This window comes from Pogona vitticeps, chromosome 1 (genome assembly GCF_051106095.1).
Source record: "Pogona vitticeps strain Pit_001003342236 chromosome 1, PviZW2.1, whole genome shotgun sequence".
Taxonomy (NCBI): domain Eukaryota; kingdom Metazoa; phylum Chordata; class Lepidosauria; order Squamata; family Agamidae; genus Pogona; species Pogona vitticeps.
In genome coordinates, this window is record NC_135783.1 from 137,534,797 (window position 1) to 137,551,277 (window position 16,481).

General features: G+C 40.3%; 1 long non-coding RNA gene across 1 annotated transcript; it reads right to left on the minus strand.

The window, feature by feature from the left end:
• Positions 1-1,699: 1,699 nt before the first annotated feature.
• On the minus strand, positions 1,700-14,586 carry LOC110083690 (uncharacterized). Its single transcript, XR_012088268.2, has 3 exons — positions 11,549-14,586; positions 11,214-11,278; positions 1,700-8,762 (listed from the first exon to the last, which is right to left on the minus strand). It is a non-coding gene; the product is annotated as an uncharacterized LOC110083690 (long non-coding RNA).
• Positions 14,587-16,481: the final 1,895 nt, after the last annotated feature.

Genomic DNA, 16,481 nt, shown 5'->3' on the forward strand with positions numbered 1-16,481 from the left:
GTCTCTCCCTAATGACTGGCTGCCTGAGTGACTCTCTCCCTCTCTCTCTCTCTCTCTCTCTCTCTCTGTGTGTGTGTGTGTGTGTGTGTGTGTGTGTGTGTGTGTGTGAACAGATTGTTGTCTCTTCACTGCATTTTTGGCATTGTTTTTGTGTACTTCTTTAGTGTATATTTGTTTGACCATTTTAAGTATTTGTATATTTAATGTTTTTAGCTTTAAATATTGTCTTTTAATGATGTAAGCTGCCCTGGGTCCGTTCTAAGGAGAAAGGAGTAGTAAAAAATACTTTGAAACAAATAAAGGGTGAGAATAATCATTCGGTTTGCCCAGTTTGTGGGGCTGACACAGTGACCAGTAATAACTGAATCTGAGAAAACATACAAGATTTTTAAAAGGAATATTTAATACTTAGTCTGTATATCGTACATGTCAGGGCCGTATTGTTATTTGAAACAAATGTTTCTAGTTAGTACTCTAAGGATATGTGTGGAGCTGGCTCCTCTGCCAATTATGGCAGAGCTGTAGCTCATCATAGAATCACATTAATGGCTGTTACCCTGTCCCTTTGGAATGCAGTCATGAGATAATCAGAAGAAATATATTCTAAAAAGTGTGTCGTTTCCAAGGGTGCCTTATGGCCTGAGCAGTGGGATGCCAAACTCAGTCATGTTAGCTTGTTCCCCAGCAACTCACAAGTCACATACTGTATGCTTGATCCAAAACACTTTTAGGTTCCTTAAATACTTTGCTCGCTAAAGTGGCTGCCCCTCAGTGGGCACTTTTTGACACTAAGGGTGGCCTAGAGCTGGTGGGCAGTAAAACCATTCAACTCAATTGCATCCAAATCCCATGCATCTTATGATATTGAAATATCGAATTTGGAGAGATACTTAATAGAAGAGGCATCCATGGTTCTTTGACTTCCATTCTGTCATGTTCCCGAAAGAACCAAGACATATTTCCTGAATTTCTGTGTTCAGTTCTTGAGATGATGGAGACTCCTGTGATTCCATGAGACCATCATTTCAGATAGGCAGATCATGAAGAGGCATTCAAATACACTGAATGGGAGCAGCCTGCATGAAATCATATTGAATTAAAGTAGACGGGGCACATATTTTTGAGGAGCAGACTGACACCCTGAATCTTTGCCTTGTGCTACTGTTGTCACAGACTTTCGGACCATTTGTTGTATCGGCGGATGATCTTATATGCATGGTGCCCCTCAGTATCTTCAAAGTCCAAGGAGATCAAGTTTGCTTGTTGATGATCCATCTGCTGCTCTGAACCTCCTAATAGACTGTGATGTCCATTTAATATAGAGTCCTGAGTGTGGGAATCAGCATCAAACTCAATAGGAGTGTTATGCTTCACAAGGTAATCTCTCAATGCTTCAGCCGTGTAAAAGAAGGAGATCAAACTAGTTCTAACTCATTTAGTATTAAATTCAGCTGAAGGAGCTGAATCCATATGGGATATGATGTGGCTAGAGACAATGTATTGCAGAGGTCAAGAGGCGCAACCTCAGACAATATTCTAATCAATACCATGTTGCTGCTTTTTTAACCAGCTAATTATTTTTATTTACTTTCCATTTAGCTGGGTCCCTTTGAGCCAGCTAAATGCTCTGTCATCTGCAATCCAAGGGGGGAAGTTTAAAAAGCTCCCCAAATATCAAACGCAAATACACTTTTAATTTTGGAGGAATAGAAAAAATAACTCATGTTCCTTTGCATTGCCCTTTTTATCTTGATGTTTGAAATCTTGTTTAGAAATATTTCCTAAATGTTCAGAGGCATACCACACCCTTCTGTTGCTTTCAGGGGAGAATATAAGAATGCTGTTTAATGTGGCAAAATCTTATGTGGCTGCAGTCAAAATTCATAAAGGAAGGGTTTTACTAAATTTATACATTTGTTTCAGTTAGCAGCAATTTTCTAAGAGGGGAACACATTCAGTAATAGCTATGCCTCTAGGAGGCATAGTTATTTTAGTTATTTCATTTTATGTTTTTAGGTGACAGTAATGCAGGCTTTTGGAATAACGAGTTTTAAGTATCTATAGTTTATTTTGTACTGTATTTCAGATTTTGGTCATTGACTGTAATGGAGTTTATCTATCTTGCTCACTGAAAACAACATAGGTTGGCTTCTAACAATCATTTGGCAGACTTGCAGATAAGGATAAGGTAAAGATAAAGGTAAAGGTAGCCCCTTGACATTTACTCCAGTTGTGTCCGACTCTAGGGGGCAGTGCTCATCCCCGTCTCCAAGCCATAAAGCCAGCGTTTGTCCCAAGACAGTTTCCATGGTCACATGGCCAGCGTGACTTGACACGGAATGCCGTTACCTTCCCACAGAGGTGGTCCCTATTTATCTACTCGCATTTTTACATGCTTTCGAGCTGCTAGGTTGGCGAGGAGCTGGGACAAAGCGACGGGAGCTCACTCCGTCGTGTGGATTCGATCTTACGACTGCTGGTCTTCTGAACCTGCAGCACACAAAGGCTTCTGTGGTTTAACCCGCAGTTGGCAGCCCAATATCCAGTTATGCCTCCGTGGTTTATGTCTCTGGCTGCACGGCCAGAGCTTGGGATTTTCATTCCCAACTGTCCATCCTTGACAGAAGCTGGACTCAGGGATCCATCGGATCCCTCACAGCTTCTGAGATGATGGTGTTATTACCTTGTCCACTTTTAATAGCAAGGTTGGTTACATTATTTATGAATTTAGATAATTGTGGCTTTATATTTCCTGGCAGAATATAAGTATGACGTAAAATTTTGTGTGACTGCAGTTAAGATTTGTTAAGGAATTTGTGCGCTCTATTTGGAATCTTGTTCCATCTGATTTTAATCTGTTGATTGGTTTCCAGGTAGTTTCATTGTTGCCGTGCTTTATTATTTTGCTGTACACCTCCAAGAATACTGCTTCACACTCATGGGGTGGTATACAAAGCAAGGCAAAGGAAAGCAATCAATTAGTTTTATTCTTCTAAGGAGGCTGCAAGCAGTCTTGAGTGCTATCTTTAAGTGGAAAGTAAGGTAGAAATGTTATAAGTAAATAAATAAATATCCTGGGAGTATTACTATTGAATTTAATGTGATTTACTTCTGAGTTGGCATATACAGGATTGTACTGTGCTTTGCTTAAATGCCAGCTTTATTCATCTGGCAATTAATCTTGGTAGTCAAAATTGATTACGGTATACTGTTTAGATATAATTCCATTTAACAGAAGTGGAATATCATGTACAAATTCAGTCTTTTAGAACACACTATTTCTGATATTGAACAGCATTCACATACACAGGCTGAAATTATTTTGTATACATTGTGCCATATGAGCCTAATGATATCAGCTGTGGTAGTGTTTTTGGAACTAAAATATTTTCAGTTTCTCTGCTCAAGTTCCCAAGGCTCGCATAGAATCCTTTTCGCCTTTGGGAAGAAGACTTCCTCTTCCTGTCCCACAGTCCCCAGTGTTTTCCTGACAATGAAAGGGATTCTTCATGAGAGAAATTAGAAATCTTTTATTTCCAAAGCAACAGGACTGAAGCCATAATATGTTCATTGAGCACAACTTGCAAAAGTTTTGGGGTTTTTTGGACTGCAGTTGCCAGAATCTCACATCCAGCAACTTTTCTAAGTTTTGTTTTTCAGGATAGCTTTCAATGTGGTTTTCCTGAAATGATTATGAAATAAAGGTTAAAGGAACTTTCTTCCCGACCTGTAATTTAACCCTTATTATCTGCTATCACTCACATTAGAGAAAGAAAGGGTAAAGGACCAATTCTAGCATCACTCTTGCATAGTCTAAAAATATGCCTCAGGGTCTGAAATGCTTATTAAACTCTAATTACATTGAACACTGGTCTTTTATTTAACTTCAGATTTATGAAAATTTTAAAAAGGACCTTTGGGCTTTACTCAATAATATAACTGTCACATGTTAAGGCTAAGTATTTCAAGTAGAAAATTAATTCAGATTAGTTACATTTAAATATGTTTTTTAATAAGTTGGATTAGTCATTGCAAAATTAAATTCAGTACCAGAGCGTATAGTCAGCTTCTCTACCAAAGTGTTTGTCTACAGCAGTTTTGCTAGCAGTGAGAATGTCTGGAGGTGAGCAGAAATTGAGCATAAAGGACAGAAGCCAGCGAAGTCTGAAAGGCCCAGAACATACTAGGTAAGCTTGATGCCAGAGGCTACAGTGCAAGGTACATAGCTAGAAATAGATCTCCCCAGATTTGTGGAACAGCCCCATATGTTGTGTGTTTGTGGAACATACAGAATTGCTGGTTAAACTAGAATCCCTGAACAGGAAGTGGTAAGTAGTAAGCACAGGTTATTTTTAAAGTCAAAGATGTTTGCGTGTTGATGTTTAAATGTCTGCTTTTAAGCACAAAGCTAAGTCTCTGATTGAATAAGCTTTGGCGTTTTATTTTGACATTTTCCTCCTCCGGGAAGCTTTATTTCACATTCCACTGGATATGTCACACAATTCCTCCCACTATTGCATAGAATTCTGAAGCACAACCTTTCTTTCAAAGGCCAGTAATGGAATCCTGGCATCTTCTGGGACACTGCAAAGGTTCCTATGCACACACCTGTTGGAATGGATGTCTCTGTAGTGCTGTTCCTATAATGTTACTGCCATGTTCAAGCCCCCGTCGCTCAGCGCTAAAATGGGCACGAGGTGCCCAATGGCTGCAATTCAGTAGTAAGTTGCACCTGAGGTAGACCCATTGAATTAATGCAACTTCTTGAGGAACTGATTCACCAACTCCCCATTGATTCGGTGGGCCAACTCTAGTTGTGACTACTAGATTTCAGTTTGTGGATTCCACATTCCTTCTCCAGCACTTTCAGTTGGAGGGTGAGGCCAATCTAAGGAAGAATTTTGCCTAAAAGGACTTCTTACCATAGTGGGCACCAGTTATTCCCTCTCTGCATTTTGTTTTCTGATTCAGCACGAGGCAGATTAATAATAGGCGCCTTTGGGGGTTAGGTATGAAACTGAGCCAGCTCTATAGATTGGCCAATTTGTTCAGTTACTTGACGCCCCCTTCCTCAGGAGCACCCGGTTCCCATAGATTTCTTCAGAGCAATGGGGATCCTATGCATACGGATTGGCCCCATCATTATCAGTGGGTATCATGAAATTAATTTGCTCTTATGTTGACAGCCAGAAGCAGAGAGTCAATTCTTGGAATTTATGTATCATCTTTTTTCCCTTTTTCTTTTAATGGCTAATTTTGTGTCCTAGTCTTGACCTTAACTTGGAGGGAGCTTTGCTATTTGATGCTGGGTCACAGACAGAATGGGCGGCCCAGCCTATGTTTCTGCCCTGGGAAAGGGATGCCAGAGCCAGGCAAATTCTGCAGGTCTCCACTCATCCCAGCAGCTCCTGGTGAGGGCTGCAAACTACTTCCGACAATGAAAATATTCACCAGTCACTTTTAATAGCTGTACTTTATAGGTGCCATGAAACAGTGCTCCATGACTTTGTGATGCTGTTCGGAATGCTTATTGAATCAACATGGTACAGAAATTGTCCCTAAGAGCCATAAATGTGGATACGTCTGGGATGCTTTTACTCTTTATCGCTTACTGAATAAAAGAATATAGATGTAGACATGTCTGCATAGCTGTGTAGAAGCTCTTGCTCTCTGAAAACAGACAGGCAGACAGACAGACAGAAACACACTGCACATTGGCTATATTGAAATCATCCACCTGCGTTCCTTGGTGTATTTATTAGCTTTTCATTTGTGTTGGGCACATGTTAAATATGTTTTATTAAAACCTGCTGCTGATTTAAGTGCTGTGAAATCATTTATCAGGACCGCAAACGGTAACTGCTTCTTCTTCTTCTTCTTCTTCTTCTTCTTCTTCTTCTTCTTCTTCTTCTTCTTCTTCTTCTTCTTCTTCTTCTTCTTCTTCTTCTTCTCCTCGTCCTCCTCCTCCTCCTTCTCCTCTTTCTCTTCCTCCTCCTCGTCCTCCTCTCTCTCTCTCTCTCTTTTCCCTGGAATCAACTCATGTTGATGCCAGCATTCACAGCCATTGGCCTCAAGGCATGGCTGTAGACACATGGCTCATTTGAGATAACTAGCACCTTGCCTTGCCAGAGCACATAGTAGAGGGTAATCCGCAACTCTCACCTGCAGTTTGAATTGCAGGTGGGGATGGTCCAGGAAGAGCTGCACTTGCATCTCCCTTTTCTTTTTACATCAGGAGTCTCTTTGTCCTGAGGTCCTTTTCATGCTTATCTTTACTTCCTGCCCTTGGTGTGATTTCCCTGGTTCCTATTTAATCACTTAAAGGTAATCCTTGCACATTATAAAATTGTGCAATGTGATACCTTTGAGTATAATCCTATTAAAATAATATGAATGTAAATGAGGGGGAAAATTGCACCATGCTGATCCCTGCATGCAAGGCCCAGCCTTTCCCTCTACCTGTAGGTCACTCTTTGTGTAAAAAGGAGGCGATATTACTGTAAAAGACACACTGATTACAGTTCCCAATTATTTATTTTATTTTATTTCTATGCTATTTTTCTCTCAAAACCCAAGGCAGCCCACAAATTATTTTTAAAAAGCAAACCAGTTAAAAACATAATAAATGATTATGATTAAGAAAGGGCTTAAACATATGTACATCAGTATTAAAGCAATTAGCTAAAATTGTTTTTGAAAAATGCTTAAAAACAGATTTAAACAGACTTAAGCAAAGCAAAGGGTCTCCTTATATACCACCCAATTACGCTTTAAGCACTCTCTGGCTGGTGTATAATTATGCAGGCTGCACATTGTCCTCCTCCCCCCTTGAGAGTTGGGTACTGAATTTACCAACCTTAGAAGGATGGAAGAATGAGTAAACCTTGAGCCAGTTACCTGAGCTGAGGTCAAGAGCAGAGTCGTCACTGCAGTGCTGCAGTTTACGTACTGTGCCACGAGGCTCCATGTAAAATGATAATATGCAGCACCCCAAATTAAAAACCTTCCCTGGCCAATTAGCTATAGCAAGGCTGCCTGAAGAGTATGACCTTCTCCTGTTGCTGGCAAGAGAAGGAGGACAGGGCCAATTTGGCCTTCTTAGAGAGGGCATTCCCAAACCATTGTTGCTATCACAGAAAAGCCTGTGTCTTGCATCCCAACAGACATGCCTGAGGGAGTGGCGGGACTGAGAGAAGGGCCTCCCTTGAAATTCTCAATGCTAAGAAGGATCATATGGGGAGATATAGTCCGTCAGATAGCCTGGAGCCAAACTGTATATTCCTCTTCCTTCATTGCAAAATAAGGAGCAGAAGCTGGACCCAAATCCACTTTCAGTCATTTGCAGAATGTTGTGCTTGCACATGGAGGTGCATATTTGTTTGCACAAGAATGCTCCCCAATACCATAATTCAAATCCTTCTTTCAAGGAAAATCTGAATAGGGGGTGTACAAAAGGTCCCTGAACTGCTCTGTATATGAATAACAGGTACACCTAGATTGTGGCCGTCCTGCCTTTTTGTACCTTATAGGAGATGTTCCAGTCTCCTCCATTCCCAGTTCAGTGATAGCATTTCTGTGTTTCCGGATCTTGAGTTTTCAAAATAAATAATAATTAAAAAATAATAATAAATCCAGCAATTAGGAAGTGGGATGCAAGCAGTTGTACTTTGTGTGTTTTCCAAAATTTGAATCGAATTTTTTCAAGCAAATCCTGATTCAAGAGTGGTTCTTATTGTCAGTGGAACCGGGCTCTTAATTCTGGGAGATAAGTGAAATAGTTCTGGATGGTGTCGCACTTCCCCTGAATATACATAGTCTCAGCTATGGATGTGTATCTCACAGCCTCTCACTCTTGGTGGGAAACTGAGGAGTGGGATTGAATCCCTTTTTCTCCTTGTAGAGCAGTGGTCCCCAACCTTGGGCCTCCAGATGTTGAAGTCCAAGAACATCTGGAGGCCCAAGGTTGGGGACCATTGTTGTAGAGAGTTATCTCTGTGTCATTCCATGCCCTCCCTTTTCCCCAAGAAATCTTGTGGGTTTTCTTGTTGCAGAGTTTTGAATTCCTGGTAAAAATTCCTTTTGCTACTCAGTGGAAGTACAGAGATTCACAGAGAAGAACAGCTGCAAGTCCACCCCTTTCTTATTAACTGTCACTTAAGGTCTCAATTACTCCACGCTCCAAGTTCAAGTTTATTGTATTGGCTAAACTTGTCACAATTGTTTAAATATGATCAAGTAAAAATCATGATAAACTCACAGACATATAAAATAATAAGAGACCCTTCATATCTGGGAGTCCCCCGCACAAATTAGTGTGAATGTTTCTGGCCGCTTTTGCAAACAGTGCTGTTCTGTATGTAATATATGGGTCATAGTCCAAAAGTAACCTGACCACCTTTATCTGAGGGCTTTCCTTCTGTAGGGCAGCCAAAATGTTATCCAGGAATTTTTCCCTAGGGTTTTGATAGAGCTGACAGTTGAGTAGATAGTGGACAACATCCTCTATCTCACCTGCTCCACAAATACACAACCTTTAAAGCTTAGGGACATTCATGTACTTGCCATCTAAGCCAACAGTTTGAAAACGAAGTTCTGTGAATGCCGTTCTCAGGGAGACAAAAATAAATGTATGTAAGTATTGCGCCCTTGAGTGGTTTGTATTCAGCAGATGGTACCAGTGAGAGAAATTTGAAGGGTCTATTAAGGCTAAGTCCTGGTCATTATCCAATTTGTAGATCCAGTATCTCAACATTCTTTTAACCCTAGAAAAAAACAAAAATTTATGGGGAAAAGGATTTAGATTTTAGTAAGGTTTGAACGGAAGTTGCCCAGCCACCACTCTTCCATTGCTCTACCATACAACCTTTAGATAGACGGTGATCGGACATATCCATCACTCTCTTATAGTAGGAGGATATAGCTAGAGTTCCCTGGCTTTAATGGACACCATGCCTGTCTCTGTCCTAAGAAAAGCTGCCGGAGTCCCCTGAGGTGCCACGAGGATGCGTCTCAGAAACTTGTTCTACTTCAAGATGGTGTAGTTTTTTCTGATTCATACCCCAGATCTCAATTCCATAAAGCATTTGAGAGATCATCCTCCCTGAAAAGACTTTTAAAGCTAGGGTTACTAGGTTACCACTTTTGGAATGGAAAAATTTAGCCAAAGCACGACTAGATTTCTGAACCGATATTTTGGTGCTCTGTATCTGGGATTTCCAGCAGTTTTTCTCATCAAAATGCACTCCTAGGTACTTAAAGGTCTGGACTTGTTCTATTTTATTTTTGCCTATAGTCCAGCTGAATTTGGGGGAATGCTTTCAAAAAAATCATTACTTTAGATTTTGTGTAATTTATTTTTAGTTGCTCTAGGTGGCTGAACTCCTGGAGCTTATTTAAGCTTCTCTTCAGTCCCTTTTTGTTCATATATAGTAATACAGTGTCATCAGCATATATAAAACTTGCAATCTTATAATTCCTGATTGAGGAGGAAAATGGTCTGGATGGTTTAAAACTGTTACAATATTATCAATATAAAAGTTAAAGAGTAAGGGTGCAAGTACGCAGCCTTGTTTTACCCCTTTGTTAGTATGAATTTCTTCTGTCAGCCTTCCGTCTGTGCTAATCCTTACCCCCAACATTATGTTGGAATATAGTTCCTGTATTAGGGTTAGGAATCTCTTATCAATGTTAGTCTCTGCAAGCTTATCCCACAGGTGATTTCTGGTGATTGTGTCAAATGCAGGGGAAAAGTCAATAAAAGCTGTGAAGAGTCATTTGAATGGCCTGGTGGTATATTTGCATACAAGATGATGTAGCACATAGATTTGATCTACTGTGCTATGGCCCTTCCTAAAACCTGCTTGCTCCTGGTGAAGGATGTTATTTTCCTTCTTCCATTTAGCCAGCTTCTGGAAAAGAAGGTGGGTATAGAGCTTGGAACTGATATCCAATAAGCTGATTGGGCAATAGCTCTAGGGGATGGATTCATCACCTTTTTTATAAATTGGGAAAATTATGCTTTGCCTCCACCCCTCGGGGAAAATTTCTGTAGCATTAATTTGAGAGAAGAGTTGTTCTAGAACTGGCGCCCACCATCCTGGGTTGTTCTTATACACCTCTGGTGGGATCATGTCCTCGCCAGGTGCTTTATCTGTTGCTAGAGCATCAATAAGTTTGCACACTTCCTGTTCTGATACTGGGGACCATTCAGGTGTGTAAATTAGTAGGGTTTGGGGGGGGGGGGGTTCTCACTTTTTTTGGCCCAAAATCTGCATCACTATTGAAAATAATTCAAAAGTGGTGGCACCAGGTATTTGCCATGATGCAGGCATTTGGTGCAGGATTGGACCTATATCCACGGCTGAGACCATACTCCAACATTTTCTTTCCTTTCCAGCACAGCCTACCCTAGTTTCTCCCACTGAGTTGACATTAATGCACGTTTCTTTTGCTTTTCCCCTGCATTTTGAGCGGTAGCAAATCAGCGCCTCCAGATTCGAATTTGAATGCATCTTTCTCGTCTTCCTTGTTGGCTTTTTGGCTAATCTACATTCTTGGTCATACCACCCCCCTCTATGAGGGACCGAGGAAGGCTCCTGTGTTTTTTTGGTTAATAGAGGTCTTAAGTTAGAATTGATGTAGCTGGTGCCCTCTATTGGGTCCCTATTCCAATCACAATATCCCTATGTGCACTCAGCAGATGTGGGTTGTTGTCTCAATTACTCACTCTGAGACATTTGTAGGAAAAAGAATAAAAGTATTCATTACTCACAGTTGTGAACAGATCAACACCAAACTAACAAACTCCAACATTTCTACAATGGTTTCTTCAATTTTTTTCCAGGAAAAACAAGCAATTACTAATCTGCACAGATTAATTACAATGTCTGCATTGAACTGGTGTTTTTCTCATGCAAGGTTCCCCCTCAAAGGACTTTAAGCTACTCGGAATTTGGCAGTTTCTTGTGTTAAAGGACAAGGAACAAATGGGAAAATAAAAATGAAGAAAATGACAAAAAAAACCCTGTGAGGATGAGAAAAACAAGTTTGGGGACTTTGTTTTGTACAAAGCCAGAAAATCTTAATGATGCAGTGGTGGGGGAGGGGAGTTTTGGCTAGGGGTTTCGGCATGACAAGATTAGATAAAATGAGATGTTGTTGAAATATTCTTCACACACATAGACTCAGCCACATACAGTGGACCCTCTACTTACGGAAGTAATCCGTATCGGAACGGTGGCTGCAGGTTGAAAAGTCTGTAGGTTGATTCTCCATTGACCTACAATGCATTGAAAACCGATTAATCATGTAATCAGCCATTTGTGTTCCATTTTGGGTTTTTTTTTTCCGGTCTGTAGGTTGATTCTCTGGCTGCAAGTAGAACCTAAATTTTGCGGCCAGAGAAGTCTGTAACTCGAAAAGCCTGTGAGTCGAGCCGTCCGCTGTATTTGAGGTCAAGTTAACCTCTGGAACAAGGACAGCCTGCTCATAGCTTTGACTGGCATTCTAACTGAGAGTTATCCTGAACAGGGGTAGTCTACATAATTACCTTTGTTCTGGTATCGTCCTGTTGTGATTCCAGCATTGGGTTATGGATAGGGCTGACATCTCAATATACTTCAGAAGATTCAGTCAGTGCAGAAGGCAGTGGCAAGACTTTTGCCTGGAATGACAAGAAAAGATTACGTCTCACTGGTCAGGATCACAAGGCAAGTATGAGGCATTACTGTATAACATTCTTCTCCTTGTGGGTATGGATGGTGAGGAATCTCCTAGGACATTTGATAGAGTTCTTGAACTAGTAGGAAACACATTGCTATAAGGGCAACCTAAACTTGGTTACTTTTCTCCTAAAGCTCTAGAGGATTCTGAGAGGACCAGCACAGGCCCTGTTTTAACCCATTTGTGTGCATTCACAGAGGCCACGATGAAGAAGCCCATGCCTGTGTTGGAGTTTTTACAACATGATGTCTGTGGTTTGAGTGGCTGGGAGGGAACTTATCTGGGTTGGAATGACTGTCATTCTATCCTGCACTAACTAATAGTTCCCCCTCACCTCTGAATTCAAAGAGAACAGCTCTCTGCTGTGTGATCCCGTTGGCCTCTTTCGTCTGTTGAAGTCTGTATATTCGTTAGTTTGCTGTTGACCTGTTAACAACTATATATAATGGAACATTTTTACTCTTACTTCTACAAATATCTCAGAGTGATACGGTAATTGATAACGTAAGTACCAGTTCATAAACTTATATAAAATAAATAAAATAAAAATTAAATAAAGTTCATTAAACTTGGTTAAATAGATAAGTGTGCCTTTTACTGAAAGCCAGAAATGCTGCTTTTCATTCTGGTGATGTACTACAGTATAGAGAGGCCAGAGCTAAACTAAAAAGGGGCATTAGGGATGCCAAAGCTATGTACAGCCAGAGAATTTACCAATATCTTGAGAGTTCTGACACTCGTCGGGTATGGCATAGCCTACGACAAATCACGGGGGCAGAGTAATAAAAACAGTCTGTGTAGCAGCAGTGATTTTTTGGCTGAGCAGTTAAATCAATTTTTCAGCCGTTTTGAGGTGGAAACAGGAACAACCATTATTCCAGCACCTACTATAATACATCACTAGAATCTACCATCGACAGACAACCACTACTACTGCAGATTTCAGATGTGAGACACGCTTTTCAGAATATTAACATTCGAAAGGCAGCTGGACCAGATGGAATCACAGGATGAGTTGTTATGGGCTGCACTGCAGAATTAGCTGGAGTTTTTACGGATATTTTCAATCTATCCTTGTTGCAGTGTTCAGTCCCCACTTGCCTGAAGACATCTATTATAGTGCCAGTCCCCAAGCAGTCAGCTGTGGTATCTCTCAATGACTATAGACCAGAAGCTTTAACATCTGTTATTATGAAATGTTTTGAGAGATTGGTGCTGGATTCCATTAAAGCTAGACTTCCACCTTCTTTGGACCAATGGCAATTTTCATACAGGAGAAATAGATCTACTGATGATGCTGTGTCCATTGTACTCCATACTATATTGAGCCACTTAGAACAACAGGGAACTTATGCGAGGCTGTTGTTTGTGGATTATAGCTCTGCTTTTAATAACATTCTACCAAATAGGTTGTTTTTTAAAATGATCAACCTGGGATTACCTCCGAAGATCTGCGTGTGGATAAAGGACTTTCTGACAGATAGGCCACAGTCAGTAAGGATGGGATCTCACAATTTTTCTACCCTGGTACTAAGTACAGGAACTCCCCAGGGCTGTGTGCTAAGTCCCTTCCTCTATTCCCTGTACACACATGATTGCACCCCACTGTATAACACCAATGCAATTATTAAATTTGTGGATGATACGACAGTGGTGGGGCTCATAAATAAGAACAATGAGTCTGCTTATAGAAAGGAAGTACAAGGGTTGATACTTCGGTGTAAAGAAAATCATCTCACACTTAACATAAAAAAACTAAAGAACTCATAATTGATTTTAGGAGGAAGAGAAGTGTACATTTACCACTGTATATAAATGATGAGGAAGTGGAGAGAGTTGGTAGTTTTAAATTTCTGGGCACTTACATCTCAGAGGACCTCTCATGGACTATAAATGCCAACATGCTAGTGAAGAAGGCACAGAAGAGGCTGTATTTCCTGAAAATGCTCGGCAAGTTAAATTTATCTCAGCATTTGCTTCTGTCATAATATCGTAGCATCATTGAGAGTGTCCTAACCTATGGTATTCTGGCATGGTTTGGGAGTAGCTCTGTAGCGGACAAAAAAGCTCTACAGAGAACCATTAAAATTGCCCAGAATATCATCAGGCTCCAGCTACCAACCCTGGATGACATCTTCACATCCCGCTATCTAAGGAAGCCACACAACATTCTGAGCGACTCTTCCCATTCTGCTTATAACTTTTTTGAGCTGTTACCGTCTGGCAGAAGATATAGAACAATTAAGACTCGGACCACACGTTTTCTCAATAGTTTTTATCCCAGAGCTATAATAGCACTTAATAATGAGCTTAAAGACCACCAGTAGTGAAGAGTTAGTTGGACTGTGTTACTTGGCCTGTGGTGTAGATGTTTGTATTTGTAGTGGGGACTTTTAGTGGGTGGGGAGTGTTGGGGGATTTTTTAGTGGGTGGGGAGTGTTTGGGGAATTTTATGTGTGTGCATGTGTCTGGTTTCTGGGTGTCTGTGAATTTCATTGTATGGGTATACCGTGTATATACTTACAATGACAATAAATAAATAAATAAATAAATAAATAAATAAATAAATAAATAAATAAATAAATAAATAAATAAATAAATAAATAAATAAATAAGGGGTGAACTATCTAGGGAAATTGAAGCTTTTCTCCTCTGTGAGTCTCTGTAATTCTACTGTGTAGCAAAGGAGTTTTACCAGAAATTCATAACTCTGCAACAGACCGTGCTATTTTCTTTCCACAAATTGCTGAGTTTCTACACAAAATTTCACAATTTGTGAATTGACCAAATTGTGCCAATGACCCCAAATTAGAATGATTGTTGGCTTATTAAAGAGTTAAGATGATTGCTGGTACCTTCTGCAACATGAGCAAGACTGCTGTGCATTTTCTGTGTGCATTTCTTTGCTTATCAAAGGGGAAAAACAGTGGAGGCGTTTCACATATACTATGCAGACAGGTGATGGGATCTCTTTGTCTCAATTGCAGCTGGATACAAGAGCTCAAAAACCCCTCACTGAGGTGTCTCGTTTTATCAGGATAGTCTAAACTGAAGAAGAATGAGGTATTTCATGACTATTCCTTCTAGCCCTACTCAGCAGACTTAAAGGATCTTAGAGGCTGGCCATAGCTTCGAAGCCAAAATCAAAATTAGTTCAAGAGGCTCAAACTGCTTTCAAGGCCTAAATGATTTGGAATACAAGTATCTGAAAGAGTGCCCTTTCCTGTACTAGCATCCTGCATGTGGAAATCGTTGGCCGACATCCTTCGACAAATATAATCTCCACTAGAGGTAAGGCTTGTTACATGGGAATAAGCTGTTTTAAAGGCCACAAGGGATACATTTCAGGGCTTAGCTGAGAAAGATTAAACCTCTTCATGTTTTACAGTCCAAATGTAGATTCCCCCCCCCCCCATGCCTATCTTTGGACAAAGAAAAGGCACAGATGCAGCTGCACATTAAGTATGACAAACAAGACACAGGGAGAAAAACTATGGGTTGTAAATCTCTGCTGCCATGCTACGTGAAGGTATAAAAAAAATCCTCCTGTCTTGCATCTGGATGGCAATGTTCAAATCACTGTATGTCAATTTTGTTGTGGGTGCCAAAAACTAGGGAGACAAAAAATGTTAGAAGTTCTTCCTATGTTAGCAGAATACATGCTGTCATCAGTCCCACTGTGGACTCACCATGAAGCGGAAGAATCAGTTAAGAATCAAATAACTAAAATTTTACTGAGAAAGTTACATTTCAGATTTTAAAAAGGCTAAAGTGCAATCCTAACTAGGCAGGCACATGCTCCAGAGAGTGCATGGCAGAGGAGAGATGGCATGTCTGCTCCTGAAAATATCAGTCTAACAACAGGTGTAGGGATCAAAAGGACAGATGAGCTTTCCTGACATCTGCTCTCAAATCTCCCTTCTAGTTCTTTGGGGTTGGAGAAGTCCAAAGAAACAAAGCTTGGAGGTCAGGTGCCAGGACAACACAAATTAGGACAAGGAAGGTCAAAGAGCCTTAGAAAAATTCATTACCTCAGCCCCTGATCAGAACCTGTAAAGTTTCTTCTTTAAACTAACTAGTTATCATTATACTTCTAAGCTACATAAGTAATTACTTACTGTAAAGAGATGAACAAATGGAATGGGCTACAGGAAATTATAATGTGTACCGGGAAAATCACGAGCTGTGGGGGAAGAAAGACCAACAGAAGCTAAACATTTGAATTGCCCCAGTCATTGTGATTGGGCTCTGTCACTAGAATGGCCAGGAAGAATCTCAAAGGAAACAGGTTCCTGCCTCTCCTGTGATTTATAATTAGATGGGAATAATTAGATGAAAGGATTAGCCCTGATGGCAGTACTTGATGATGTATCTGTAACCTCAGGCTTTATTTCTCTACAAAGAAGCCTAAAACAGGCAGATAGGGGAGAGAGAAGGAGCATCTTCTAATTGAGGGTAACACTTCCCTTCATCTCTCCAGCAACAGGTCTGTTTGTATGAGAGTAGACCTTATTCAGGTAACAGTATGGGTTAGGAATAAGTAAAATGTAGGTTAGATACATTTTCTTATGTTCCTAAGTGTGTACCTTCTTTGAAAGGATCCAGAATTGATTTTGTAACATGTTGTGATTTTTGTTCCATTTTACTAAGAAATTTTTGAGTAACCTTTCTGTTCTTAATAATCATTTTATCTTTTCCCTGACTTCTTTTTTCTCCTTTTTAATGAAATACATAAAATCCTATCCAGGAGGGGGGGCGAT